This window comes from Alexandromys fortis, unplaced genomic scaffold (assembly GCF_014885135.2).
Source record: "Alexandromys fortis isolate MF-2015 unplaced genomic scaffold, M_Fortis_MF-2015_v1.1 scaffold_1, whole genome shotgun sequence".
NCBI lineage: Eukaryota > Metazoa > Chordata > Mammalia > Rodentia > Cricetidae > Alexandromys > Alexandromys fortis.
The window spans coordinates 4,148,444-4,175,501 of NW_026067927.1; the positions used below are offsets into that span (position 1 = coordinate 4,148,444).

Consider the following 27,058-nt stretch of genomic DNA (forward strand, 5'->3'; position numbering starts at 1 on the left):
CACACTGCCCAGCACATGCTAGGTCCTCAACGAATGGCCGCTTAATGAATAAGAGTCTGGTAGAGAATGCAGAGACCCAAAGACCAAATGGGTGTGTGTCATCCGGAGACTGGCCCAAGAGTGTGAGGCCCAAGTGGAAGCTGCTGGGGACATTTTGGCAAAGTAGAAGCAGGGGCTGGGCCTCCACCAAGAGGAAGTCTGTGACTAGACCTAATTGGGGGTGGTCATGGCCGTGTCTTTGGGCCAGGCTTGAACAGCCTGACTTGCCATAGTCTGTTGTAAGCTCCATGAGAAAGGCTGCAGCTTTAGTCGGGATTAGAAAGAGAAGCCAGGTGACCCTTGGCTCCAGGTCCAGCTATTGTTACAGATACCGACCAGGGAAGAGCTCCTTGGTCTATGTCACCTTGCATAGCCCACAACAGTGACATGGATTAGGTGGCAGAGGCGTGAAGTTCAGAAATAAAATGTGTACCCACCCAGTCATTCTCTGGGCTCTTGTGCTGGAGTCTCTCCAAGGGACTGAAGGATAATTGTGTCCTCTTTCTTGGAGGTCTAAGGAAAGTACAGAGATCCTTCTATCTCTGAGCGTTCGTAGGGAGAAGGGGCAGTATGGGTAAGAGATACCTCAGGACCTCTTAAAGGGTTCAGAGGGGCTGGAGAATGGTGGCACATGCCTTTAATCCCAGGCAGAGGCTGGAGGATATCAATGAGTTTTAGACCAGCTTGGTCCATCGTGGAAATTCTAAGCCAGCTATATTGGTGAAACCCTTCTCAAAAAAACCAATGATGGGCCAGGCGGTGGTGGTGCACGCCTTTAATCCCAGCACTCAGGAGGCAGGGGCAGGCGGATCTCTGTGAGTTCGAGGCCAGCCTGGTCTACAGAAGGAGTGCCAGGACAGGCTCCAAAGCTACAGAGAAACCCTGTCTCGAAAAACCAAAAAAAAAAAAAAAAAAAAAAGATGATAATAATAAAAGAGTTCATCAAGTCCAAATGGATCAAAGACCTCAACATAAAGCCAGCCACACTGAATCTTATTGAGGGGAAAGTGAGAAGTGCGCGCGAAAGCATTGTCACAGGGAACCACTCCCTAAATATAACCCCAGCAGCACAGACAATGAGAGAAAAAATTAATAAATGGGACCTCCTGAAACTGAAAAGCTTCTGTAAAGCAAAGGGCACAAGACAAAACAACAGCCTACAGAATGGGAAAAGATCTTCACTAACCCCACATAAGACAAAGGTCTGATCTCCAAAATATACCAAGAACTCAAGAAATTGGTCATCAAAAGAACACATAATCCAATAAAAAAAATGGAGTACAGACCTAAACAGAGAACTATCAACAGAGGAATCTAAAATGGCTGAAAGACACTTAAGGAAATGTTCAACATCCTTAGTCATCAGAGAAATGCAAATCAAAACAACTCTGAGATTCCATCTTATACCTGTAAGAATGGCCAAGATCAAAAACACTGATGACAACTTATGCTGGAGAGGTTGTGCGGTAAAGGGAATACTTCTGCATTGCTGGTGGGAATGTAAGCTGGTACAACTCCTTTGGATGCCAGTGTGGCGATTTCTCAGAAAATTAGGAAACAACCTTCTTCAAGACTCAGTAATACCACTTTTGGGTATATATCCAAAGGATGCTCAGTCGTGCCACAAGGACATGTGCTCAACCATGTTCATAGCATCTTTGTTTGTCATGGCCAGAACCTGGAAACAACTTAAATGTCCCTCGGAGAATGGATTAGAAAAATGTGGTACATTTACACAATGGAGTACTACACAGCAGAAAAAAATAATGAATTTTGCAGGAAAATGGATGGAGCTAGAAAACCTTGTTTTGAGTGAGGTAACCCAGATACAAAAAGACAATTATCACATGTACTCACTCATAGGTGGTTTTTAAACATAAAGCAAAGAAAGCCAGCCTACAAACCACAATCCCAAAGAACTTAGACAACAATATGGGCACTGAGAGAGACTTACATAGATCTAATCTACATGGGAAGTAGAAAAAGACAAGATCTCCTGAGTAAATTGGGAGCATGGGGACCTTAGGGGGAGGATTGAAGTGGGGAGGGGAGAGGCAGGGAGGGGAGCAGAGAAAAATGTAGAGCTCAATAAATATCAATTAACCCCCCCCCCCCAAAAAAGGAGTTTTGTCCTGTAGCCCAGGCAGGACTCAGACTCAATGTGCCTTCCTCAATAAATATCAATAAAAAAAAATAAAATTTAAAAAAAAAAAGAGTTCAGAAGAAGCCGGGTTCATCCCAGCACTCAGAGGCAGAGCTCTATGAGTTTGAGGCTAGCCTGGTCTACAGAGGGAGTTCCAGGACAGACAAGGCTACACAGAAAAACTCTCAAAAAATTGGAGAGGAGGAGGAGGGGAAGGGAGGGGGTGAGGAGGGGAGTGGAGGGGAAAGAGAGGGAGGGGAAGGGAAGGGAAGGGAAGGGAAGGGAAGGGAAGGGAAGGGAAGGGAAGGGAAGGGAAGGGAAGAGAAGAGAAGAGAAGAGAAGAGAAGAGAAGAGAAGAGAAGAGAAGAGAAGAGAAGGTGCTCAGAGGAAGGGAGAAGAAAAGTTTAGATGTTTAAATAGCTGTAAAGGAATGACAATTCAAGAAAAGCTTGATTCTGGGGGCTGGGTATCCAGGAACTTTTGTCTTCTTTTGAGATGGGGTCTTTTTGTAGCTCAGCATGCCCTTGAATTCTTGGTCCTTCTGCCTCAGCCTCTGGGGTGCTGGAGATTAAAGGTAGGGGCCATGCTGTCTAACTTCTCATACATTTTAAAGACAGGATTACACTTTGAAGCCATGGCAGACCTGGAACTACAGAGATCCATTTCTTTGTTTATTCCTCCAACCTTTCTATGAAGTCTGTAACTATGGAAACTGGAAAGGAAGATGTGTCTGATCATGCTACTGAAAGTATTCAGAGTCTCTCTGGAGGCTGGGAGGGTGATCCTATTCTTGTGGGCCAAGACCTGTCCTGACCTTACTGCTGAAAACCCCTTGTCCTGGAAATCCCCCAGCCCTGTGTGAATCGGTGTGGTTGGTCACTCTACTCCCAGGCGACCCTCAGAGGCTGCTGTCAAGCATGTAATCCTCCTGCCTCACCCCCCAGAGTGCAGAGATTATAGGCATGTGGTTCCACACGTGGCTTTAGCGGAACCTTGCTGCACACTGACATACATGAAGCCTTCACTGGAAGATCCCACACCTGTCTTCATGGGATGTGCCCTAGCTGAAATGCAGACCCACTAAAGAATAAAGCACAAACCAGATGAGGTGGCACAGGCCTGTCATTCCAGCACACAGGAAGCATGCTAGAGGACCAAGGCCTATCTCAAAACACACAAATATTTTTAAATAAAAAATTTTTAAGATCGGCTGGGGAGATAGCATCAAGGTTAAGAGCACTGGCTGTTCTTCCAGAGGACCCAGCACCTACATGACCACTTCTTCATCATCTGTAACTCCATTTCTAAGGGATCCAGCATCCTCTCTGGCCTCCTCAGGCACCAGGCATACATGTGGTACATGTAGGCAAAACACCCATACATTAATAAAATAATATTAAAAATAAATATGGGCTGGGAAAATTGTTCCAGGACAAGAACACATGTTCTACAAGCAGAAGACCTGAGTTTAAATCCCCAGCACCCAAGTAAGACTTTTAAAAATTAAAATATGTCACAAATTTCCTTTTAGGCAATACGAAACATAACTATTCTTGGGTTTAGACAATCGTTGGATCACCTCCCAAAGAAATCTCATCATGTGTATGGAAATAATATAATTTAAAAAAAAATCTAAGCTACTTCTTATACTTCAAATCCCAAAAAGGAACACCCAACCAGTAGATGAAACCAGGACTGAGCCAGATGCAGTGATATGTGTCATGTATCTCCAGGAGGCTGAGGCAGTGTGGAGAGCTGGAGGCCAGCTTGAGTTACAGAGCCAAACTCTAGACACAGAGAGACAGAGACACAGACAGGCAGAAAGACAAGACTAACAGAGGTAGCCTAAGCTTCGCAGAGGGAACCACCAAGGTGGCGGGGGCAGGGAGACAGTGAGCAGGCTAAATTCACACAAGTCACGTCAGCACATCCAGCAAGAGCCAGCTACCGCCCTATTTTCAAGACGAGGTGTTTTCTGTAGAGGGTAGCCTTCTGTCTGCATCCCTTCTGAGGCCTCTGGGTGGACAGAAGCAGGCGCCTTGCTCCGCCCCCGAAGCACCTCCTGGCCAGTGCCTCGGGCAAATAGTTAGCCTGCATCCTCAGCCTACTCACAGATCACCGAGGTTGGAATTTCTGGTAAAGGATGAAAGAGCTGGGGCAGAGCACTTCATGGGCAAAGAATGTGACCAATAGTGCACCTTATCCCCACCCAGCCCACCTGGCAGGTAGCTGACCCAGCCTGTGGGCAGTCTTGGGCTGGTCTGCATCTGGATGACCTTGTTGGGGACTTTCCTCACACCGGACTAAAAAGGCAGAGAACAGCAACATCACCTCATGAATCACCATCCACCTCCCCCTTAAATGCCAAGCATCTGTCCCCAGCCTGGGCTCTTGGGTGGGATAATGGGGCTTGCACCCCAGCTTTGAGCTCCCCGCATGAAAGCCAAGACACGTGATTATAACGAGAATGCAGGCGTGCGTGTAAACGCCAGCCGAAGAGGCTACCACTCCACTTAACTCGGAGGTGCTCTGGGGCCAGCTGTGAGTCAGGGTTCGGCCTGGGTAGCATGCCTAATTTAGAGGAGTGTCAGCTGCCCACCCAAATTAGCTGCCCCCATCCTGTCCAGCCTCGGCTCTGCCGCTCGCCGGCCTGTCAACTTTGATTCTCTTGAAAACTGAGCCCGCATTTTGCTGAGAGACTATGTCATTTGTATAACAGTTTTTAAAACCATCCGAATTCAAGTAATAGAAGCCTCTGTATGAGCAGAGCGTGTCTCCCTGCTTAACCTCTGACCTCTGTGCCACTCCTGAGGCCATCATCGCCACCAGAAATTAGCCCCATTTATCAGCTCAGTCTGAGAATTGCTCCTGACCCCCTCCCAGTTAGCCTGGTTAGTATATTGTTCAGCGCTTGGTTCTTCATACCAGATCTCTGAGGAGCATTCCAACAACCAGGCAGTCGACCCCAACTCCCTGGCACCACGGTTGGACATCTCTCAAAGAGTGTGTGTGCCCAGTTGATTTGATCAATCTACTGAAAACCGCAAAGCAACCACATAAAAATATCTAAACCAGGGGTAGGGGTGCATGCCAGGAACCCCAGGACTTGGAAGGCTAACACAGGATGATCTGGGCTACATGCCAACTCCCAGAACATCCTAGGTCAAGAGACCTTGCCTCAAAAACAGATTCAGCCTGGGATAGTCAAGCTATTTGTGGTCCTTTGCAAGCACAATGCTTCCAGGAATGTCTTCGTCACTTGGAACTTCGCCGTCACCCACAAGTAGCAGATACCCCTCACTAACACGAACACTATCACTTTATCTTATTATTTGTTTAGCAGTTGTTAAAGATGTGTCTCTGTTTATGCATATGGATATTTTGTCTCCATGTATGTATATGGATCATGTGTATGCCTGGAGCTGTCGGGGTCAGACAAGGGTGTCGAATCCCTTGGGGCTGAAGTTCCAGAGCTACAGTGACTACCACACCTTTAGGAATCTAGTTTTTAAAAAAATCTAATAAAAACCATGCAGTTCTTTTGCATTTGATGTTTGGATGCAGGTGCATGGAGTTCATGTAAAGAGGGATGAAAAGAGTAGGGGAGTGGAGCAGGGGAGTGGCAGGCTTGGTGAGTCACTGTGAATTCAAGGCCAGCCTGGTCTACAGCAAGTTCCAGACCAATCAGTGCTCTATAATAAACCTTGTCTAAAAAAGAGGGGAGTCAGGCCGGGTCGTGGTGGTACACTCCTTTAATCTCAGTGCTAGGGAGGCAGAAGCAGGCAGATTTCAGTGAGGCCTACATAGTGGGTTCCAGAACAGCCAGAGTGGTTACAGAGAACCCCTGTCTCAAGAATGAAAAGAAGAAGAAGAGGAGGAGGAAGAACAGGAGGAGAGGAGAAAGAGGAGGAGGAGGAGGAGGAGGAACAGGAGGAGAAGGAGAAAGAGAAGGAGGAAGAGGAGGAGGAGTTATCTGCCACCAAGCCTGACGACCTGGATTTGGTCCCCAGGACCCATGTAATAGAAGGAAAAAACTGACTTCTAAAAGCTGTTTTCTGACCTTCATGTCTTGCCACGGTACCCTCTTCCTCTCTTTAGACAAAGGATTGGAAGAGGAGACTAGAACAGAGTAGAATTCTCCCCAACTATCACTTTTCTGGGGGTAGGTTTTGATATGATTATCCTTAAGGGAGCCATCAGCTTGTTCTGCTGTAACAGATAATGAAGTCCAAACCCAACCCAGAAGTCAGTCTTTCTATGCTCTAGTGTCAGGGTACATTACCTCTCATGCTGTCACGCTGCTGGGCCTGGAACACCCCGGATGTGGCTGTCACACAGTGTAAATGCTGGGCTGGGCTGCTGGACACAATTATTCTGAGGTGTGGGGCCTGCTGCAGACCCCGGGAGACAGCTGCAGCCTCCGGACTGTGAAACCGGACCCTGCTCCGGAAGGCTCTGGAGCTCACACACCCAGGACATTAATATTTTATCCAACAGTCAGTAAGGATTCAGGGGAACAGAAGTTACTCTAGGAAGGAGCCAAGCAGCCAGGAGCCTACCAGGTACCTCCATTCAGGCGCTGCACCAGGCTAAAGGGATTCTCCAGAATTAGAAAAAGCCAGAAGGAAAGGAAGCTGCAAACAGCCACAGTTGGTGGGAGCTCATATCAGTGACCGAGGTGACTTCAGGGTCCTGGGGATACAGGCTTCACTTGCTACAGGTCGTATACTGTTGGCTGTATATTCAAGGACAATGCCCACTCTGAAAATGTGGCAAGAACTGAGACCAGAGAGCCAAAGACTTGGCTGACTGACTACAGGGTCACTTCCACCCCACATGCCAGGGCTAGGCCAGGAAGCTTCAGGGTGCCTGGCATGGTGGGAACATGGGACACCTTCTCTCCATGTTCTTGGAGATGAAATCCTGTCCAGAGACTCATCCTGCCTGTGTGGTACCCACGGCGACGGACGGCCACCTTAGGCCCACAGCTTTCCAGGGGAGGACATTTTCTGGGGCTGAGGAGCTGCCATCATGAAACCCTGGGTGGCCAGAAGTTCACCTATGCTCCCCAAGTCATAACCTTCCCAGCAGGCACAAGAACATGTCTCTAACACCTGGGAGAGGAAGGGACTGGGGATTGGTGTCGGTTCTAGAAGGTTTTGTCTTGAAGACTAAAGTTACTCTACTTGAGGCTAAAAAATGAAAAAAAATTAAAAAAAAAAATAAATAGTTAAAGGCCCAGCATCTCCTTAGAGGTTCAGTGGATACCAGATTCCACCAGGACATTACAGATGGGATAACATTTATTCCTCCCTGCATACCTTGAGACAAGTCCCATAGCTTTCTATGCTTTTCAGTTGACGAATCTTTCAGGTGCAGAGAAACAGTGCACAGACTCAGAGTTACACCATGGTTGGGAATCTGTCACCCTGGCAGATCTACAACTTTCCATGATCTTTATGTGATTCTTTACCTGCTGCTAGAGGGAGGAACGGTTGAGGAGTCTCCAGCAGCTCCTTGGCCTTCTCCACTTCCATGTCAGGAGGGAAGGGGACCCATGCCAGTGCTGGTTACCCCACAGGTACGGAACCCGCGTCCTCTGGTGTCACTTGCGAGGTAGGAACTGGGATTGTGTCCCTTTCCCAGGAAGTTGGTGTGCAGTAACCTGCCCAGCCAGTCAGCAACAGAACTGGGACTCCGTCCAGGCCTGTGCTGTTGTTAAAGCTCTCTCTGGGCGCTGCACGAGGCCATCCACGTGCACACATGACCATGAGAAAACGGAACAAGCCAGGATGAGGCCAAGGAGGCAGCGTGGGCCACCAATGGGAGAAGGGAGGTTGGAAGCAGAGCTCTGTGTGTGCCCTTGCCAAAGCTGCTTGCAATGGTCGGCCTGCGAGTATGCCCTAGAGACAGGCAGGCAGAGCTCCGCAGCACCCTGGCTGCAGGCACCCGCTCTGCTGAACAGAGCCAGTCTTTGAGCAGGCCTGGGCAGAAGGCAAGTCCTGGGACATCCAGGCCCTACTGTTTGAGACATGGGAGCCAGAAACAGAACTGACGGTGAAAATCTCCAACATAATCCCTGCTTCCCTCTTTCCTGCCCCCCTTTCTTTTTTTCCCCCTCTTCTTTGAGGCAGTCTTACCATGTAGCACAGGCTATCCTCAGAATCATGAACTTCCCTCGGCTTATGTGGTGGACTTATGTGCGTGAGCCATCACACCTAGTCACAATCTTTTCTCAATAATTGCCCAAGAAGCTGCCTGTCACCCAAGAGAGGAACTCTGCCCTCTCCACGGCACGCTCAGTCCTTCCTGCACAAGGCCCTGGCCTAGCAGAAGGCAAGAAGGACAGACAGTTCCACCGAGTACAGGAGCAGCAACTAGATACGAATAGCTCTGGAGCCACCTCAAACGCTCGCCACTTGTGGGTCCGAACAAATATGTCTCTATACCCATTTTGCATTTGAAAACTGGCTCCAAAAATGTCAGCTTGGGCTGAGGAACATGGCAGTGGTAGAGGACTTGCCTAGCATGTACGGTGAAGCAGAAGCACACGGCTCTTGGTGAATCTGAGGCCAGCCTGGTCAGCATAGGGAGTTGTAATCCAGCCAGAGAGCACAAGGAGACTAGGTCTCAAAGAAAGAAAGAAAGAAAGAAAGAAAGAAAGAAAGAAAGAAAGAAAGAAAGAAAGAAAGGAAGGAAGGAAGGAAGGAAGGAAGGAAGGAAGGAAGGAAGGAAGGAAGGAAGGAAGGAAGGAAGGAAAGAAAGGGAAAAAAAAAAGAAAGAAGGCAAGTTCCTGGCTTCAATTCCCAGCAACAAGACACCACAGACCCCAAATAAGTCACCTCATTCAGTAGGTATAGCAGGCACAGTGCCCAGAATTCTTGCAGGAGTCCGTAAAATAGTTGAATTTAGAGCCAGCAAAATGCCTCAGTGGGCAAAAGTGCACAAACCTGATGTGAACTGAACTTGAGCCCCAGAACCCACAAAAGGAAAGAAGTGACTCCCCAGTTGTCCTCTGACCTCTACCTGAAAGCTGTGGTAGAAGTACCCCCCCTCTTTCTTTCTCTCTCTCCTCTCTCTCTAATACATGTGTGTGCACACGTGTATAACCAAATTGATAATAATAAATGTTGGGCCAGGTGATGGTAGCATGTGCCTTTAATTCCAACACTCGGGAGGCAGAGGGAGGCGGATCTGTGAGTTCGAGGTCAGCCCAGTCTATAGAGCTAGTTCCAGGAGAGCCAGGGCTACACAGAGAAACCCCGTTTCAAAAAACCAAAATAACAACGATGATGATGATGAATGTTGAATTTAGCTGAATGTGATGGAGCATGCCTGTAATTCCAGCACTCAGAGAAGGCAGGAGGAAAGTTCAAGACCAAACCTGGGCTACACTGGAGTAAATTTTTAAATTTCAATTAAAATCAAAAGGAGGAATATGAGTTTTTAGAGTGAAGGAATGTTTTTCATATAGCACGAACCTGCTCTTTATTCTACGATAGCGGTGACATAACTCAGTGCTTTTTTTCTTTTCCGAAGGTGGAGAGGACATTCACAAAGCAGAAGTGTCCAGGACTGCAGCTGGATGATGCAGCAGAATCTGAACGCAGGTGTGATCCCTTCTACAGACATGCTAGTCTGGCTGAACCCGGTGACTAAACAGCTGGCTCGGGCCATCTCAGGGAGTGTCAGAGCCTTAGCCTGTCCCCCAACGGGCCACAGGTCACAGCCAGAACACCACTTGCCAGCCTGCCCAGCTGGTCACAAATCCTAGTGGGCAAGCGGCCCGAACTCAATTCCTGGCCTTCCAGGAAGTCACCAGAGCAAAGAAACTGCATTTCAGAAGCCAGTCATTCATGGCGAAGAGGCAGGGCCAGTGCCAGCCTGGGCAGGTGCTCACCCCGGAGCAAGGACACAGGAGTGACAAGGACCACGCAGAGCATTCTAGCTTTCCTTCCTCCCTGGAAAGGCATCCCTGCCAGCCGGTACCGTCCAATTGCTGTGCTGCCATTTTTACAGGGTCTTGCTGTGTAGTCCTGGCTGATGTGGAACTCCCTATGTAGCCCGAACTAGCCCCGAACCAATCTGTGGGTCTCGACCCCTTTGAGGGGGAGGGGTTGAAGAACCCTTTCATGGGGTCGCCCAAGACCATAGGGAAACAGATCTTTACAGTTCTTAACAGCAGCAAAATTACAGTTATGAAGTAGCAATGAAAATGATTTTATGGTTGGGGGTCAGCACAGCATGAGGAACGGTATTAAAGGGTCACAGCGTTAGGAAGGTTGAGAACCCCTGCCCTGAACTTCTACAGATTTGCCTGCCTCTGCCTCTGGAGTGCCGGATTAAATATGTGTGCACTACATATTTAATATTTAATAAACCAGGCCTGGTCCTGGTTTCCCCAATGTAGCCGGAGCACACTGGCTTCAAAAACACAGACCTAGTCAGGGACCCTATTCTGCTACGTAATTGGTTGTATAATCCTGAAAAAAAAAAAAAAAACCTTCTGTTCTCTGCGTTTTCCCTTTTGTGAAATGATTGTAATGAGAACGGGCTGTAATCAAACGCTTTCTATATTACAAGGGCCACCATAACAAACAAAAGCCAGAGCCTTCATCTGTTTAGAAAAGAAAAATATATTAAGCACAAATCCCCAGGGCCTCAAGTAATTGTTATGCTCTGGGCTTGCCTGAGACTTTGATAAATTTGGAAATGTCACCAAAGCCAGTCCCTGGGGGGCCGCAAGGAGAGGTAAGGTCAGCCTGTTTCCTATCAGGTCTTTGAGGGGACAGCTTAGACAGAAAGGAAGGGGGAGCCTGGCCTCTAATTAAAGACCCAGCAGCAGAAATACCTCTGCCAGGGAGACCTGAGTCCTGAAAGTCTGAGATTACTCAACCCAAGACAGAAACTGTGAAACAGGGCCAAGGACCAAGTGCAGATGAGCCAGGCCGGGGCTCAGTGAGTAAGGTATGTGACGACAGCCCTGTTTCCTCATCCACAGGGACAGTTTCTCAGGCTCCCCCTGAAGCTCTGGGAGGCCGGCAGCCCCTGCAGCACCTCTGGTTGCACACCAACAAGGCAGAGTCTGAGTCCCCTGTCCTCAAGTGTCAGCGATGCCTGCAGGAAGATGAGGCCTAGACCTTGGGTCTTGGATACTGCATTTCAAGTCCAGCCTGGTGACCATATACATTGGAGGCTGAGGCAGGAGAATTGCTGTGAAATCAAAGCCACCCTCGGATATATGAGTTCCAGGTCAGCCTGAGTTAGAGTGAGATATGTAGAAAACAAAACAAAAATATAAAAATCAGTCTTGGAGTCTCAGCTATGACGATTATATTCACTTTTTATCTTTGTGTTTGTGTGTATGTGTGTATTTGTATTATATATGTGTGCATGTACCAATGCATGCCTAGGTAGAGGTCAGAGGTCAACGTCAGGTGTCTCCCTCTATTGCTCTTTACCAAAATGAAAAGAATTAAATTTTACTTATTGCAAATGTGTGTTCAGTGTGCCTGTGTAAGTGCGGGAGCGTGTGCGCCATGTCATGCCTGTGAGAGTTGGAGGACAGTCTCAGGAGTCAGTCCCGTCCTTCTGTCGTGGTTCTGGGGATTGAACTTAGGCCTTCAGGCTTTCATAAGCACCTTCACCTTGAGTCAGCTCGACTGCCCTTCTGCCTTATTTTGTTCAGCCCAAGTTTCTAATTAAATCTGGAGCTCCTAACTGGCTGCACTGGCTGGTAGTCCCTGGGATCAGCTGATCTCTCACAGGAGCCGACTTTTTATATGATGTTAGGGATTTGAACATGATCCCTCATTGCTTGTGCTGCAGGCACATTGCCCACAGAGCCATCTCCCCAGCCTCCGGGTAGTTAGTTTTAAAGGGGGATTCTTACAGAATCACCTCCAACTGCTCTTCTAAAAAGAAGGGGCTCAGAGTGGCATCTGGGACAGGTGTTCCCACTGGACACCCAGGAAAGAGGGAGTTGAGATTACAGCAAAGGGAAGCTGAGGGGCTCCAAAGCTCTGCTTGGACATAATTCCTGCTTGTGGACAGCACTCTAAGGAGCCAAACTCCAGCTCGTGAAGGGACCCAGGGGGATGAGCCTCTACTGGAAGCAGGGCCTGTACACCATCAGAGCAGCCAGGCAGGACTCACACTGAGAGGGGGAACTTCCAGGCATGGTCTGGGCCATCTCTCCCCAAGGATACTCCACCTGGAAGCTGTCCCCAGAGGTCAAAACACCTATGATGTCTATTCTCCATCTGTGGTTGGCTTTTGGGACCCTTTTCCTCATACTGAGTTGCCTCGTCTAGCCTTCAGCTTGATACGCCATGTTTGATTGATACCCATGGGAGGTCTGTCCTCCTCTGAATAGAAATGGAGGAGGAGTGGATAGGGAAGGGCTGGGAGGAGAGGAAGGCAGGGAAACAGCAGTCGGGATGTCAAATAAATAAATTTATGAAAAAACCCACTTATGATCTCAACATCAGAGATCAGAACACTGACACACAATAGCACAGAAGGGCACAACTCCATTTGGGACTTTGGTTCCTTGTTCTAGGGACTCTTTAGGGGCAGAGGCTAAAATTACTAAATGGGAATAATCATGGCCACCATTCTCCATGGATCTCAGACCTGGAGTGCAGACTCCCAAGTTTTGTTTTTGTTGTTCTTGTTTTATGTGCATAGTGGGGGGGGGCAGAGGACAGCCTTGGGGGTCATCCTTAGGTCCTTAGGGTACCATCCATCTCCTTTAAGACAGGACCTTGCCGGGCGGTGGTGGCACACGCCTTTAATCCCAGCACTCGGGAGGCAGAGGCAGGCGGATCTCTGTGAGTTCGAGACCAGCCTGGTCTACAAGAGCTAGTTCCAGGACAGGCTCCAAAGCCACAGAGAAACCCTGTCTCAAAAAACCAAAAAAAAAAAAAAGACAGGACCTCTCTTTGGCCTGGAACTCTCCAAATAGGCTACACTGGCTAGCCAGCAAGCTCCATGAATCGTCTTAGGTTTGCCTCCTCAGGGCTGAGACTCCAGCACGTGCCACCAGGACCGGCATTTTATGTGGGTCCTGGGGACTCAAGACAGGTGCTCATGCTGGGAAGACAATCACTTTAAGGAGGGAGCCATTCACCCTGAGTCTCAGTCTGTAGCCCAGAATGGCCTGCAACTCTCATTCCTCCTGTCTCAGCCTCCTGAGTTTTGGGATTACAGGCTCAGTCACATTTTTTATGAGGCATTGTACCCACTACTTACGATTAGTTTAATGAGATACCCTATTTAGGAATGCGCTTACCCTTTGGCTTTTAAAGTAATACATGTGCCATAGTTTAGAAACTCATTACCATTGTTTTATTTTGGGGGGCGCGGGGTCAGGGTTTGAAATGGGGTTTCTCTTTGTAGCCCTAGCTGTCCTGGAATTTGCTCTGTAAGACCAGACTGACCTCGAACTCACAGAGATCCACCTGTCTCTGCCTCCCTGAGTAAAGGGATTAAAGGCGTGCACCATCACCTAGACTGCTTCATCTTTTTTTTTTTAAACAAAAGAACAAAACAAAACTTTTTTTGTATGTGGTTGTACATTTGTGTATTATAGTACATCTGGGGGGGCAGGGAAAAATTTGGGAGAGTCATTCTTTTGACTTCTACCATGGGTGGGATCCCAGGGATTTGAACTCAGGTTATCAGGCTTGGAGGCAAGCAGTTCTACCCACTGAGCCTTTATCCATCTTGCTGGCCCTCCCTTCTTCCTTCCCTTCCATCAAGCTAAGATTCTGAACTCTGTGAAACACAAATAAGGTTGGTTGCTCTCCTGAATGGGTGCAGCCTCCAGACTCCCTGGCAGTCGCCCTGTGGAAGCAGAGGGTGATTGGCACTGCTCAGGCCTCTGCTCCATCTCCCCCTAAGAGACTATATCTGGGGAACTGTGGGAGATGCCTGGGTGAGAATATAAAATTTAGGAGAGGGGAAAGGCCACACAAAACATCTTTCCTGGCCTTCCTCTTTGCTAAGGCTGGCTTACTCCCTGCAGGTCCCTCCGCCCTGTGAGTAAGAAGGAGGCTCCTTTTTTTTTTTGTTCTGAGACAGTCATGGGAGAGATGTTGTCCCATTGCCCACGGGGTTCAATACCAACATCTGCATAGTTGTGTCTGACCATTCATCAGACGAGAACAACGAAACACAACGGCTTTATGGGGTTGGGCATCCAACCCAGAGCCTGTACACACTAGGTGAGTGCCGCCACCACACCACACCCCAGCCCTAAGCCGTTTTTTGTCTTTTGAGACAGGATCTCACTATGTAGCTGAGACTGATCTTGAACTCCTGATGCTCCTGCCTCCACTCTCAACTGCTCTGTTTCAGGCCCGAGCCACCTTCTTTTGAAAGAGGAGAGTGAGCAATGTCTCAGTGGTTTTGCATACACTTGGCACTTCTTGCCTTGGGTTTGATCTCTGGCCTTGGCAAGGGTGGAAAATAAAATAAATAAAATGAAAAAAAAAAGCACACAAAAAAAAAAACCAAACCAACTTGTATATTGATAGGGAGAGAAGATACATGCTATTAACAACATCCAGTCGGCTCTAAAGGACAGCTGGCATGCATTTCCAACATCAGCAAAGAGGTCTGGGGACTCAGCTGTGTGTGGAATACCTGCCCAACATGCATGAAGCAAGCGCTGGGCTCACACCTAGCACTGAAAAGCCAGGGCTGGGTGGCAGTACATACGTGTAATCCCAGCACTCTGGGAGTTGGGGCAGGAGGATAAGAAGTTCAAGATCAATCTTGGCTCCACAATGATATGGAAGACAGCCTAAGCTACGTAACACCCTGCCTCAAAACAAAGAAAAGGAAAAAACTAAAAAGTACCATTTTAAAGCAAGTACTTCCTGTGATGGCAGATGCCTCCCTCCTCTGTGAATTCCCTCACCAACACTCACGCCACAAAGGTTCACATCTCCGGAACACTCACTATGAGCCAGCATGTCTGTGGCAATTCAACTAATTATCAGAACAACCCTATAAAGGAAGTGATTTTTGGTGGGTAGGGGGCTGTGGATGGACTATATCATTCCAGGCACGGGCTAACCACAGAACCACACCTCCAGCCTGGGAAGCATGGCTCCTGTCGGCCTCATTTCCCAGACCAGGATTACGGGGGTAAGTTACCCCAAACTGTGCCTAACAAAACTTAGGGCAGAAAACCCACAGAGTCCCCAGGGTCTGTACAAGCGTATCGTCCCAGCCACTCAGCAGACTGAGGCAGGAGAATCACAAGTTCAAAGTGAGTTCAAGGCTGGCCTGAACCAGAACCTGTCCCCAGATAAAAAGTACAAAGTTGGCAGGGCCTCCATGCCAAAGGCCTTGGGCTCAGTGTCCAGCACTGAAAACACGGATGGGCAAAGCCTGCTGACCTAGGCCTCTGTCTCTGGGCCCTTAGTCCCCACTCAGGACTTGAAAGACTCCTCCGGAGTGAAAGCGTCCCACTGGGACCTGACCCACAGGCTACGCCTCCAGGAGACTGAAAGTCGATACAGGCATATTTGCAGTGTTCCTTGGCAGAGCCACTGGTGTGGGGGAGAGCACTGTGGCAAGAGCAAAACAAAATTAAACAAAACCTTAAGCCCCGTTGATGTGGGAGTGTCATATATCAATCTGTTGATTTCATTGGTTAAATTATAATAAACCAACTGCTTGGCCTCAGCTTAGAACATAGATGGGAGGAGTAAACAGAATAGAATTCTGGGCGGAAGAGGAAGTGAGGTCAGACTCTGCTCTGCTCCTGGAGAGACCCGACAGCTCTGCTGGAGCAGAGACGCCATGCTCAGCTCTCCCGGGTAGACGCGATAGCTCTGCTCTCTGAGGCACACGCAATGAAGATGGACATAGGCTAGAATCTTCCTGGTAAGCGCACCTTGGGGTGCTTAAAACATTACTAGAAATGGGCTAGTCCAGGTGCGAGAATTAGCCTGTAAGGGCTAGAGTTCATGGGCCAAGCAGTTAAATGAATATAGTTTGTGTGTTGTTATTTCGGGCATGAGCTAGCCAAGAGGCTGGGGTGTTGGGGACGCAGCCCCGCCGCTCATATTTCAACACCCCGTGCTGTGGCACACACACCTGTTATCTCATGAGTGGGAGGTTGAGGCCAGGGGATCAGAGTCAATAGCGAGAGCAACCCTGCCTCAAAAAGATGGCGGGGCAGGGAGCAAGGGGCGCAGACAGCTAGGGATGTAAGCCCAGTTTATTGCTTTTTGCCCACAGCACACGAACCCAGGATTCTTTCCCCAGAACCATGTAAACAAAGGATGCAGTGGTATAGTCTGGAAACCCCAGCACTCAGGAGGTGAGACAGTTTAAGGGACAAGTCTAGGTGTAGGCCCGCACCTTTGATCCCAGCACTCAGGAGGCAGAGGCAGGGGGATCCCTGTGGTCCATGTAGAATGCGCCACAGAGAGGCCCTGTTGTAAAAACAAACAACAGAGTGAAAAGCAACAGCAGCAGAACTCGTGCCAGGTCAAGAGAATAGCACAGTTTTTCTGGGCCCATCTCATCGTTCCGTCCCAGCAAGGCACGTCACAGAGCTGGAGCCCCACCTGTCACTCTGGAAGCCCAGGCAGGAAGGGGGTCTGCAAGTGTGAAGCCAGCCTAAAAGCATACATCCATGGGGGCCAGCAGGGGCCATGCAAACCTGGGACCTGAGCTTGAACCCACCAGAAGGTAGAAGAGAAAGAACTCCATCAAGTTGTCTTCTGACTTCCACATGTATCATACACATACACATGTGCACGCACACACACACACACCCCATGATGACCATGACAACGATACCGCTAATCCCATTTCAAAAGACCCAAAAAAAAAAAAAAAAAAGATGATGGTGAGAAACAAAACTAAAGATGCATTATGGGGGTCTGGGGTATGGCCCTGTGGAGACAGGTTGTCTCGTATGAACAGTGCCCTGGGTTCTTTCCCGCTAACCATTTAAGAAAGCCTCATTGGCTGTTTTAGTCTTTGCAAACCAGCGTGCACAGTGTGTGCGCGCGTTCTGAAAGGGTGAACGGAACAACTGAGGAATTCAACCAACTCAGTCTTCAGCCTTGGGCTGGTTATTTTTTTATTTTTTTTTCTATTAACAGCAAATATGAGATTGGGGTTGCTATGGCAACCCAGCTTAATTGACATTTTCATTTCCCAAGCGTTTGTTCTGGGCAGGTGGGGCAGACACGTGTCCTCAGGGATGCGTGAGAGTGAGGGTATCGCACTCCCTCCTGCCAGGGCTCCTCACTGGGGGGGAATGGTAGGACTGGGGTGTTTAGCAGGCAGTGCACAGAGCGTCCCCGGTCGGAAAAGCCAACGTCTCCAAGTAAAGACAGTATGGAGGGGATGTTGAGGCTCAGGGTGGCCATGCAGAGAGGCTTCAGCAGAGCCCCAGGTCAGTGACAGCTGGGGACTGCTTCAGACTGGCCTGCTCAGTCAAGTTCTATAGGGGAAGTTTAAAAAAAAAATCGGGATATGCAGGCAGCATGGCATAGGTAAAATATATAAAAAATGCAAAGCCCACGGCTATCTTCTCAGCCCTCCCTCATTTGCATATCATATGTCATTTTGTCAGCAAATTTGCTGCCCAAAGACAAAGGCCAGGAAAGCAGAAGCATGAGCTGCTTCCCAGACCCAGCAATGGTCAGACGGCATAAAGCTGTGTTACCTGCACGACAACTGATGTCCACCACAAACCTCTTCAGCCTAAGACACAGAAAGCTGCACAGACAGGCAGCTTCGTCTTCACGGCCGTGAGGTTGCTGAGGACAACGCACACGGAATACTAAACGCACCCCAGAGAAGTCCCACTACTGCCACCTGCTTACTGCTCTGCCGTCTGCGGTGATTTCTCTCCAGGGCAAGGCTGTGTGTGTGTCTGTTACCAAGCATACACATACAAGACAGAATTCAGAGAGTGCGGCTCCGCGGGGGGGGGGGAACAGGAGTCATGGGCAAATCATTTTCACAGGGATGGGAAACTCTCTAGCTGGAAAATATGGCTTTGCGACCTCCCCGGGAGGAAAGAACGGGCTGAAATTTCGCTGGGGCTGCAGCTTGTATTTTGAGAAAAAGAAATGCTTATTTTGAGACGCTCGTTGGGTTCAGCGTCACCAGGGCTTGGCGGAACCAGTTTTGTCCTAGGTTTGAAATGTCATCTTTGGGTCCCAGACCTCCTCCTGCCTCTTGAAGTCACCCTAGACCTCATCAAACAATAAAAATAAAAACCGGTAGTATTAGTACATGTGTGAAAAAAAAAAAAAACACAAAAAGGCACTGCTTGATTGTGAGGTGAGTTAGGTAGAAAGATGGCTTGAATGGAAAGGCCTCTGGGAAAGATGGGGGAGGCCGGAGGAGCAGCAGGATGGGGTGGGGTGATGCACTGGACCTCTTCCTGAGGACACATCCTTAATATAAACCTTAGCGCAGTTACAGTAGTGATGACATTCAGGGGGACAGGAGCCAGGTCTTCATGTTCCTACCCCACAAAACCTGCTCCCCACTTAGGTTCTGTCCCTGGTTACAATGTAGAGATGAGCCTGTGCCTTGTTCTTTGCCTTTATCACAAGGAGGGGACAGAACCAGGAACGAGATAAAGCTGGGATACCTCCAGGGACAAACCGGCTACTGATCTGTACAGCCTGTCCCCCATCGCCACTGAGGATTGAGCCCAGGGTTTCTCCAGTGATATTTTCTTTATGCCTGTCTGTATCTGTCTGCTACAATATTAAGGTTTTGGTATGGCATATGCTTAGCTGGGGTGCAATTCCCAGCCCTCCTAAATAAACAAACACAATGATTTATTTCTAAAGGTTATTTATAAATGTTTCTATAACTCAAGTGTCCTTCCCAAATCAGTGAATTGGAGACTTCTCTATACCATTCCCCTGATCTTACTGCATATTTTTATGTGTCTACCTTACACCTAACTTGAAAATACAGGCTTAAAAAAAGTTTTAGACTGTCTCATATGTAGTCCTGGCTGCCCTGGAAATCACTACGTAGACCATAGATCTCTATGCCAATCTTAAAATGCTGGGATTAAAGTCGTGTGCCATCATATTCAGCAAAATACAGTTAGATACTTTTAACACTATTGTCCAATGCCAATTAGATGTGATACCAGGTTTATTTACCTGAATGCTCAGATTTCGACTGACTGCTACCTTCTCTCTCTCTCTCTCTCTCTCTCTCTCTCTCTCTCTCTCTCTCTCTCTCTCTCTCGAGGGCTGGGATTAAAGGCGTGCACCACCACCGCCCGGCCCTTCTCTTTTTATGAACCTAAAATTCCACCGTATTTAAGGAACTCCTGTTTGTCAGTTGGATGGTTTCTCTGCCACTTCAAGCACTCTCTTTCCCCACTGAGAACTCAGCTCCGATAGACTCCTCCCAGGAGGACAGTCTCCTCCCCGATCAACGCCCCAGCCTTCCCAGCTGCAGATGTTGCCCAGCTGTTCAGATCCAAACCTTGGTGGGAAACTGGGAGCATGGCTAAGAGGCAGGGAGCTTGCCTAGCAAGCACAAGGGGACAGGGTGGGGGCTGGGGAAATGTCTAGTGTCTTGAATTCCCTCAGACCTGTGCCCAAGCCTTTATTGAGTCCAGTGGACACGACTGTGGAAAATCATTGCCAACCCAAGCCACCTCCCACCGCCTTCAGCCCACACTGCTTTATAAGCCTTCTTTCTCACCCTCTGCCTTCTCTAGCCTCCCCGCTCCACATTTCTGAAAGCTGACTTCCGCCTATATTTATCCTCACATCTAACTTCTCCTCCAGACAACCCTCTGACAAACCCACCTTTCTCAGTGTTTTAATCTTATCACACAGCCTTGTTCTTATCACTGAAACTATCTTGTTTTCTTCTTGTCTCTCTACCAGGAATGCAAGCTCCAAGGGGGCAGATCACTCAGGGGCAGGTACATAACACACACACACACACACACACACACACACACACACGAACACACCAGTATGAATGGGCCAGGTATTAGCACACATTCCGATGCATATTTATGGAGGGAGGGAATCAATAGCTCAAACAGAGCTAGGTGATAAGTCTGTAATAATTCACTGGGTCCAGTGCCTCAAAGCCAGAACGGCTGAAGACTTCACATCCCAACCTGAACCTCAGGCATTTCTAGTCTGTCAACAAGAACAAGAGCAATAGGCTCTTCCACAACAGAAATAAGAACAATTCAGCTCAGGCTCCGGAGCTGCAGGTGGTTGTTAGCTGCTGGGTGGATGCTGGGAACTGAACCCTAACCCTCTGTAAGAGCAGTTAAGTACTCCTAACCTCTGAGCCATTTCTCTGGAGGCACTCAGGAGGCTAAGGAAAGAGGAGCTTAAGGCAAGCCTGGGCTACACAGTGAGTTCAAGGCTAGCATGACCTACGTGGTGTGACTTTATCCCCCCCCCCCCAAAAAAAATAAATTTGGGGACCAGAGAAATGGGTCAGTGGTTAGGAGTACTTAACCATTCTTGCAGAGGATTAGGGTTCAGTTCCTAGCACCTACACAGCAGCTAACAGCCACCTGTAACTACAATTCTAGGGGATCTGACCCCCTCTTTAGGTTTCACAGGCGCTGCTAAATGGGGTACGCAGACATACATGCAGGAAAAACATCTACACATATAAAATAAATTTTTTTTTTCAAGACAAGATCTCACCACATACCACCGACTGTCCTGAAACTCACTATGTAGATCAGACTGGCCTTGGCCTTAAACGCAAAAATAAATCTTAGCCAGGTGGTAGTGTTGCACGACTTTAATCCTAGCAGGCAGATCATTGTGGGTTCGAGGCCAGCCTGATCTACAAGAGCTAGTTCCAGGACAGGCTCCAAAACTAAAGAGAAACCCTGTCTTGAAAAGCCAAAAATAAATACATAAATAAATAAATCTTAAACAAATTTAATGAAGACTAAACTAAAATAAAAAATAATTTAATTGTAATTTAAGAATTCAAGTTCATAATTCCACTCAGTGGCAGCTTATCACACTAGTAACTTGGGCATTTATTCGAAGCCCTTGTCACTTAGTACTTTATCCTCCCAACCCAGGCCCAAGGACAAACCATTGTCCCCTTGTTATGAGGTCCCCAAGGTTCGAGAGATGTTTCGTATCTGTGCAAGATCACACAGCCAGCACAGGGTATACCTAGGATCCTAACACCAGACCACACAGTTATATTCAAATCCCCCCCCAAGTATCCCTGGACCCCTATTGTGTGCTGGGAATGGTGTAAGTATTGAGGTCAGGTTGTGTCCTGCCCTGAGTTCCTCCACATTGTGTAAAACAGGGGTTTGCCAGGCTAGACCTTGCCCTTGGAGGCTTCATTTTCAGGAAGGAGGATGATGCCACACCTTGATGGACTTGTAAAACAATCTGTCCAGCACCTCCATGAGGCACAGGCTGATAAACACCTTACTCCTAAAAGGAAAAGAGAGACACTGGGAGGCAGACAGCTCGAGAGAGGGGCTGCGGCTACACAAGAAAAGGTAAACTTCCCAGACAGCTGGCCTCTTCCTCCCCTCCTGACCTGAGACAGGAGTCTGGCAGCTTAAAGCAAAGGCCTTGTAGGCCTTTTTCTCCCCACAGCAGACCCCTGCTGATGGACCGGTTCAAGGCAGATCAAGACACGTCACACACAACAGTTGTGGGCCAATCAAACAGTGCTTCTATCTTTCTTCAAACCAACCAACTCCAAATTAGGGGAAGAAAATGCTTCAGAAATTAAAGAAACAAAACAAAAAACCCAGTCCTCAAGAAGACTGGCATTTTTGCTTCCGAGTGTCCCTCTGCTTAGCAGAGGGTCTTTTTCTCTGTGTCTGCAGCCTGTGTGTGCGCGCGTCCTTACCCCTATAAACTCTTCAACCGCTGATTCTGTCTGCTGTGCTTGAGATTTTTCTGCCCCTGCTGCCTGCCAAGCTAGGGGTTTTTCCTGTTTATCAGAAAAGGCGCCTCCCCGTAAATTCATCCAAGTAAACTGGAACTGTAGAAGCTCAGGGGCATTTTACAGTAATCAAATCACGTCAGGAGCCGGGTGTGGTGGTGCACTCCTCTAATCCCAGCACTAGGGAGTCAGAGGCAGGCAGATCTCTGTGGCCCGAGGCCAGCCTAGCGTGCAAAGAACGCTTCAGGTCAAGCAGGGCAACGTGAGGAGACCTTGTCTCAAAAATCAAAACAAAAATGAAGGAGGACAACCAGAACACATTTATCCACTGAGCATCTACTGACCCAATACATCCCTTTGGCTGCACCGTGACCGGATAACAGTGGGTTCAGAATTCACTGAAAAGTCTGTCGAAAACGACCTCTCTTCTGCCTGTCATTCCGAGAGTCTTCGAAACCCAGAGGTCATTGCCAAGATGATTCATTTATTTTTTTAATGTCAAGGATAGAACCAGGGCCTTGGACATACAAGCAAGGGTTCATCACTGGGATACTGCCTCTCCAAGTCAATGGCTAAACAGAACTTGTCGACACCTCTGAGGTATGGGACACGGTGACAACGGGTACCTAAGTGACTTTACAGGCCGCCATTTGCCTATCTCAAACTGTTCAAAATCCTTTACATGGGGCCTACACACGTGTCCAGAGGGCGACCTGTTAGCGTCAAACACAAAACTCCAACCCCAGATCTTGGTAGCACCAGCATTTCTGAACACATGCCCCTGGAGCCCCACGGCGTCTGATTACACGTGTGCAGGCCAGCAATCCCTTTGCTTTCCTTTAGCCGCCTTCCCCATGCCTCAGACCACCCTGTTTTTCAACCCCGTCAATTCCGCTACCTTCAGCCTCAGATCTGAGGAGAGCTTTGCCGCCGCTTGTTCTTCCTGAATAAGCACTTCCTCTTCTGCAAAATGCCTCGTTTTAGCCATTGGCACACTAGGTGGTGAAAACCGGGCTTGGTTCATTAATAAAGCAAAGGAACCAGTTATGAATTTAGTTGACTGGACTGAGACTCATCACTAGAAACACCTGGTCCATGCAGGCGGCGGCAGCGGCTCACGCCTTTAATCCCAGTACTTGGGAAGAGGCAGAGGCAGGCAGGTCTCTAAGTTCCAGGCCAGCCTGGTCCACAGAGCAAGTTCCAGGCTAGTCAGGACTGCACAGAGCAAACCTGTCTCCAAAAACAAACAAAAAACACCTGGCCTACCTCTTCCAGTTAAATCTGTGCAACTGGCAGGCACTTTTGACATAACAGAAGATAGTAGGAAGAAATGTTTTAGAACACTTCAGGCATGCTTCCAGGGCCTCAAGGCAAACCGTCATCCAAAGGTTAGGAAGGTCTCTGCTCCTTACCTGAAGTTCAGGGCCCCAGCCCTCGGAGCCTGTGATGGTTGCTGGGGAGCGAGCTTGGGGTCCTGCAGAAGCATCTTGGGAGGTGTGGAGTTCTGCCCACCAGGCTGCAGTCTTCTCCAAATCTTTGTTGAAGTCTTTTCCCCACTTTTCTCTTTGCTTCTGGGCCCAGCTGTTCCAGCTCAACCAGACCAGGGCTGGCCCTACAAACATGGCACCCACAGCCAGGCTTGACCTGACAGCGCTCTACCCAATTAGAACATGAAGCATGCTGGGGGATTCTGATTGGCTCACCAATTCCACCAGGAGTGGCTCAGCTGTGAACAAGGAGGCTTTCAGGCTTTAGTACAGCTCTTTTTTTTTTTTTTTTTTTTTTTTTTTGAAAGGCTCTGAAGGCAGCACCTGCTTCTACTTCCAGGGAATCACCTGGGTCACAAGCTGTTTATGAAGAACTTCTCTGCAATCCGCTCTACATGGTCCTAAGCTTGGTTCTAGCTTCCAACTGGAAACTCAAAATGTCCAGGCTGTTTTTGTTTTTTCGAGACAAGGTTTCTCTGTAGCTTTGGAGCCTATCCTGGAACTAGATCTTGTAGACCAGGCTGGCCTCGAACTCGGAGATCCACCCACATGACTGCTGGGATTAAAGGCCCGCACCACCACCACCACCTGGCTTGTTTTTGTTTGTTTTAAAGATAGGATCTCACGCAGCTGAGGCTGACCAAACTCTCTGGCTAGGTAGGATTGGCCCTGAAAATCTTGATTCTCCGGAGGGACTCCACCTCCTGAGGCCTGGCAAGTTATCCATAGCTGAGTTTGATTTTCAGCCTCCCCAATCCTGTCTCACCCTCTGCCTTCGTGCCCAGCCGACAGCAACATCCCCCTCCTTGAGTTACTCGGGTGGAGAGTTCAAAGGCATTTCTGATATTTGTGTTTTTATGCTACTGTTAGTGTGTGCATAGCCACAGCACGCATGTGGAGGTGGAGCACAGTTGTGAGGAGTTGATTCTTCCCCTGTGAGTCCTGGGGTAGATCCAGATCCCAGATCTCAGGAAGGCACTAACAGCACGTTTGGGTTCCTGGAACTTAGGTCAATGGGGAACACTCCTCCCAGCTGAACCAGCTAACACCACCACCACCACCACCCCATGCCAAGGTGGACAGAGAAAGACTTGCTCCAAAGAGCACCCTGGGAGAAGTCAATCCTTGGTACAGTTTGAGGCCAGCCTGGTCTACAAGAGCTAGTTCCAGGACAGGCTCCAAAGCCACAGAGAAATCTTGTCTGGGGGGGAAGGAAGTCAATGGGACCTCCTTGAGGAAAAGGCACCCAAGTATGTGTATGTGTATATATATTTCCGGTGGGTGGTTCTGTAAGTCTATTCCTCCATTAAAGCTGTCTATATTTTGACAATCTGTCTGCATTCGCTTACGCCGTTACATTTTGGCGTCCAACGTCGGGCTATTTTGCCCCCGACTCAAGCGTGTAGCCTGCTAGCTAACACAGCACGCTCCCGGGTGTCATTTTCTTAGTTTGTGACTCGGGCCCCAGGGCTGAGTCCGAGATACACTCTGCCTTCAGGCCCATAATATCCAGAAAGGCAGGCGGATCTCTGTGAGTTGAAGGCCAGCCGGTAGTGGTGGCGCAAGCTGGTAGGATTTGCTGAAGGAGGCAGAGCTATCAGGAGAGCAGAGCTGTCGAGTCTCTCCGGGAGCAGAGCAGAGTCTGACCTCACTTCCTCTTCCGCCCAGCATCCTATTCTGTTTACACTGTCCCACCAGCCAGCTCCCAAATAATGACATGGAGACTTCTTATTATGAAAGCTCAGCCTATAGCTTAGGCTTGTTCCTAACTAACTCTTTTTTTTCTTTTTTTTAAAAATATTTATTTATTATGTATACAATATTCTGTCTGTGTGTATGTCTGCAGGCCAGAAGAGGGCACCAGACCTCATTCCAGATGGTTGTGAGCCACCATGTGGTTGCCGGGAATTGAACTCAGGACCTTTGGAAGAGCAGGCAATGCTCTTAACCACTGAGCCATCTCTCCAGCCCCCTAACTTACTCTTATAACTGAAACAACCCATTTATATTAGTCTACATTCTCTCAGATGGCATTATCTCTATTCCATCTATCACCTCCTGTTTCTTCTCCATGTCTCCTGGCTTCTCCTCCTCCTTGATTCCTTCTCCTTTTCCTTTTCTCTGCCCAGACATCCCACCTGTACCTCCTGCCTAGCTATTGGCCATTCAGCTCTTTATTACAATCACAGCAATATGTTTTCACACACTGTAAAAATACCCCACATTTACCCCTTTTTGTCTAAATACAAAAGTTTTAATTCTAACATAGTAAAACTATATACAATAAAGACAATTATCGTATAGGAATTACATTCACAATGTCCAGTCCATTTGTATGTGGCAAATTTGGAGAAATTACTCTATTATCTATCTTATATTGATGAGTTCAAAGTTCTATATCTAAACTATTTTCTATCATAACTTGTATTACCATTCTGAAATTATCTTTTTAGACCTCAAAATATTTTCTTGGATAAACAATTTAAGTTTTTATGTCTCTCAACCTTATATACTTTACATTTCTTTTATGAGTTTCTTTTCTAAATTTGGTAACAAGGAAAACTGTAACTATAACTATCTAGTCTTCAACCCCATCAAAGACCCAAGAAGGATATAATATTATTTGTCACTCTTTGTTCCGTGTTGTTTATCACTCGTCGTTCCGTGTTGCTTATGTCACGCGTGTCTTTTCTCTCACACGTGTCGGCTCTGTCATGAGTGTCGTTGCTCGCGCACGTCGGCTCTGTCACGCGTGTCGGCTCTGTCACGCGTGCTGGTTTGACACGCGTGTCATTTCTGTCACGCATGCTGGTTTTGACACGTGTGTAGTCTCTGTCATGTGTGCTGGTTCTGACACGCGTGTTGTTTCTGGCACTGTGTCGGTTCTGTCGCGCGTGTCGTTTCTGTCACATGTGTCTTTTCTGTCACGCGTGCCGGTTTTGACACGTGCGCAGTTTCTGTCACGCGTGTCATTTCTGTCACATGTGCCGGGTTTTGACACACGTGTAGTTTCTGTCATGTGTGTCGTTTCTGTCACACGTGCTGGTTCTGGCACGCCTGTCGTTTCTGTCGCGCGTGCTGGCTCTGACACGCGTGTCGATTCTGTCGCGCGTGCTGGTTTTGACACACGTGTCGTTTCTGTCGCGCGTGTCGGTTCTGTCACGCGTGCTAGTTTTTTATGCACGTGTCGTTTCTGTCATGCGTGCTGTTTTTGACACACATGTCGTTTCTGTCACGCGTGTCGTTTATGTCGCGCTGCTGGTTTTGACACGCGTGTCGCTTCTGTCACACGTGTCGTTTCTGTCACGCGTGTCAGCTTTCTCTGTGTGATGGGAAAGTGTAGGGCTTCTCTGAAGTCTTGGCTGGAGAGTCTGTGAAACTGGGTCATCTCAGCTAGCAGCTTTGAAGTTGTTCTGAATATAGAATTTGAGGAAACTCAGAGAGAGGCACTCTGAGAGGCTGGGTC

General features: G+C 48.3%; 1 protein-coding gene and 1 long non-coding RNA gene across 6 annotated transcripts in view; one reads left to right on the forward strand and one right to left on the reverse strand.

Moving 5' to 3' along the window:
• Kifc3 (kinesin family member C3) overlaps positions 1-27,058 on the reverse strand; it is a 95,855-nt gene that overhangs the window by 48,047 nt on the left and 20,750 nt on the right. Inside the window, exon 1 of one of the 5 annotated variants that reach the window (XM_050143569.1) lies at positions 7,656-7,812. The exons of the other annotated variants lie outside the window; for them this stretch is intronic. The gene's annotated coding sequence lies outside the window, so the exon portion shown is untranslated. Of the gene's footprint in view, positions 1-7,655; positions 7,813-27,058 lie in introns of those variants that run through there. 5 annotated transcript variants of the gene reach the window in all.
• On the forward strand, positions 15,809-18,486 carry LOC126502521 (uncharacterized). Its single transcript, XR_007591967.1, has 2 exons — positions 15,809-16,081; positions 17,790-18,486. It is a non-coding gene; the product is annotated as an uncharacterized lncRNA (long non-coding RNA).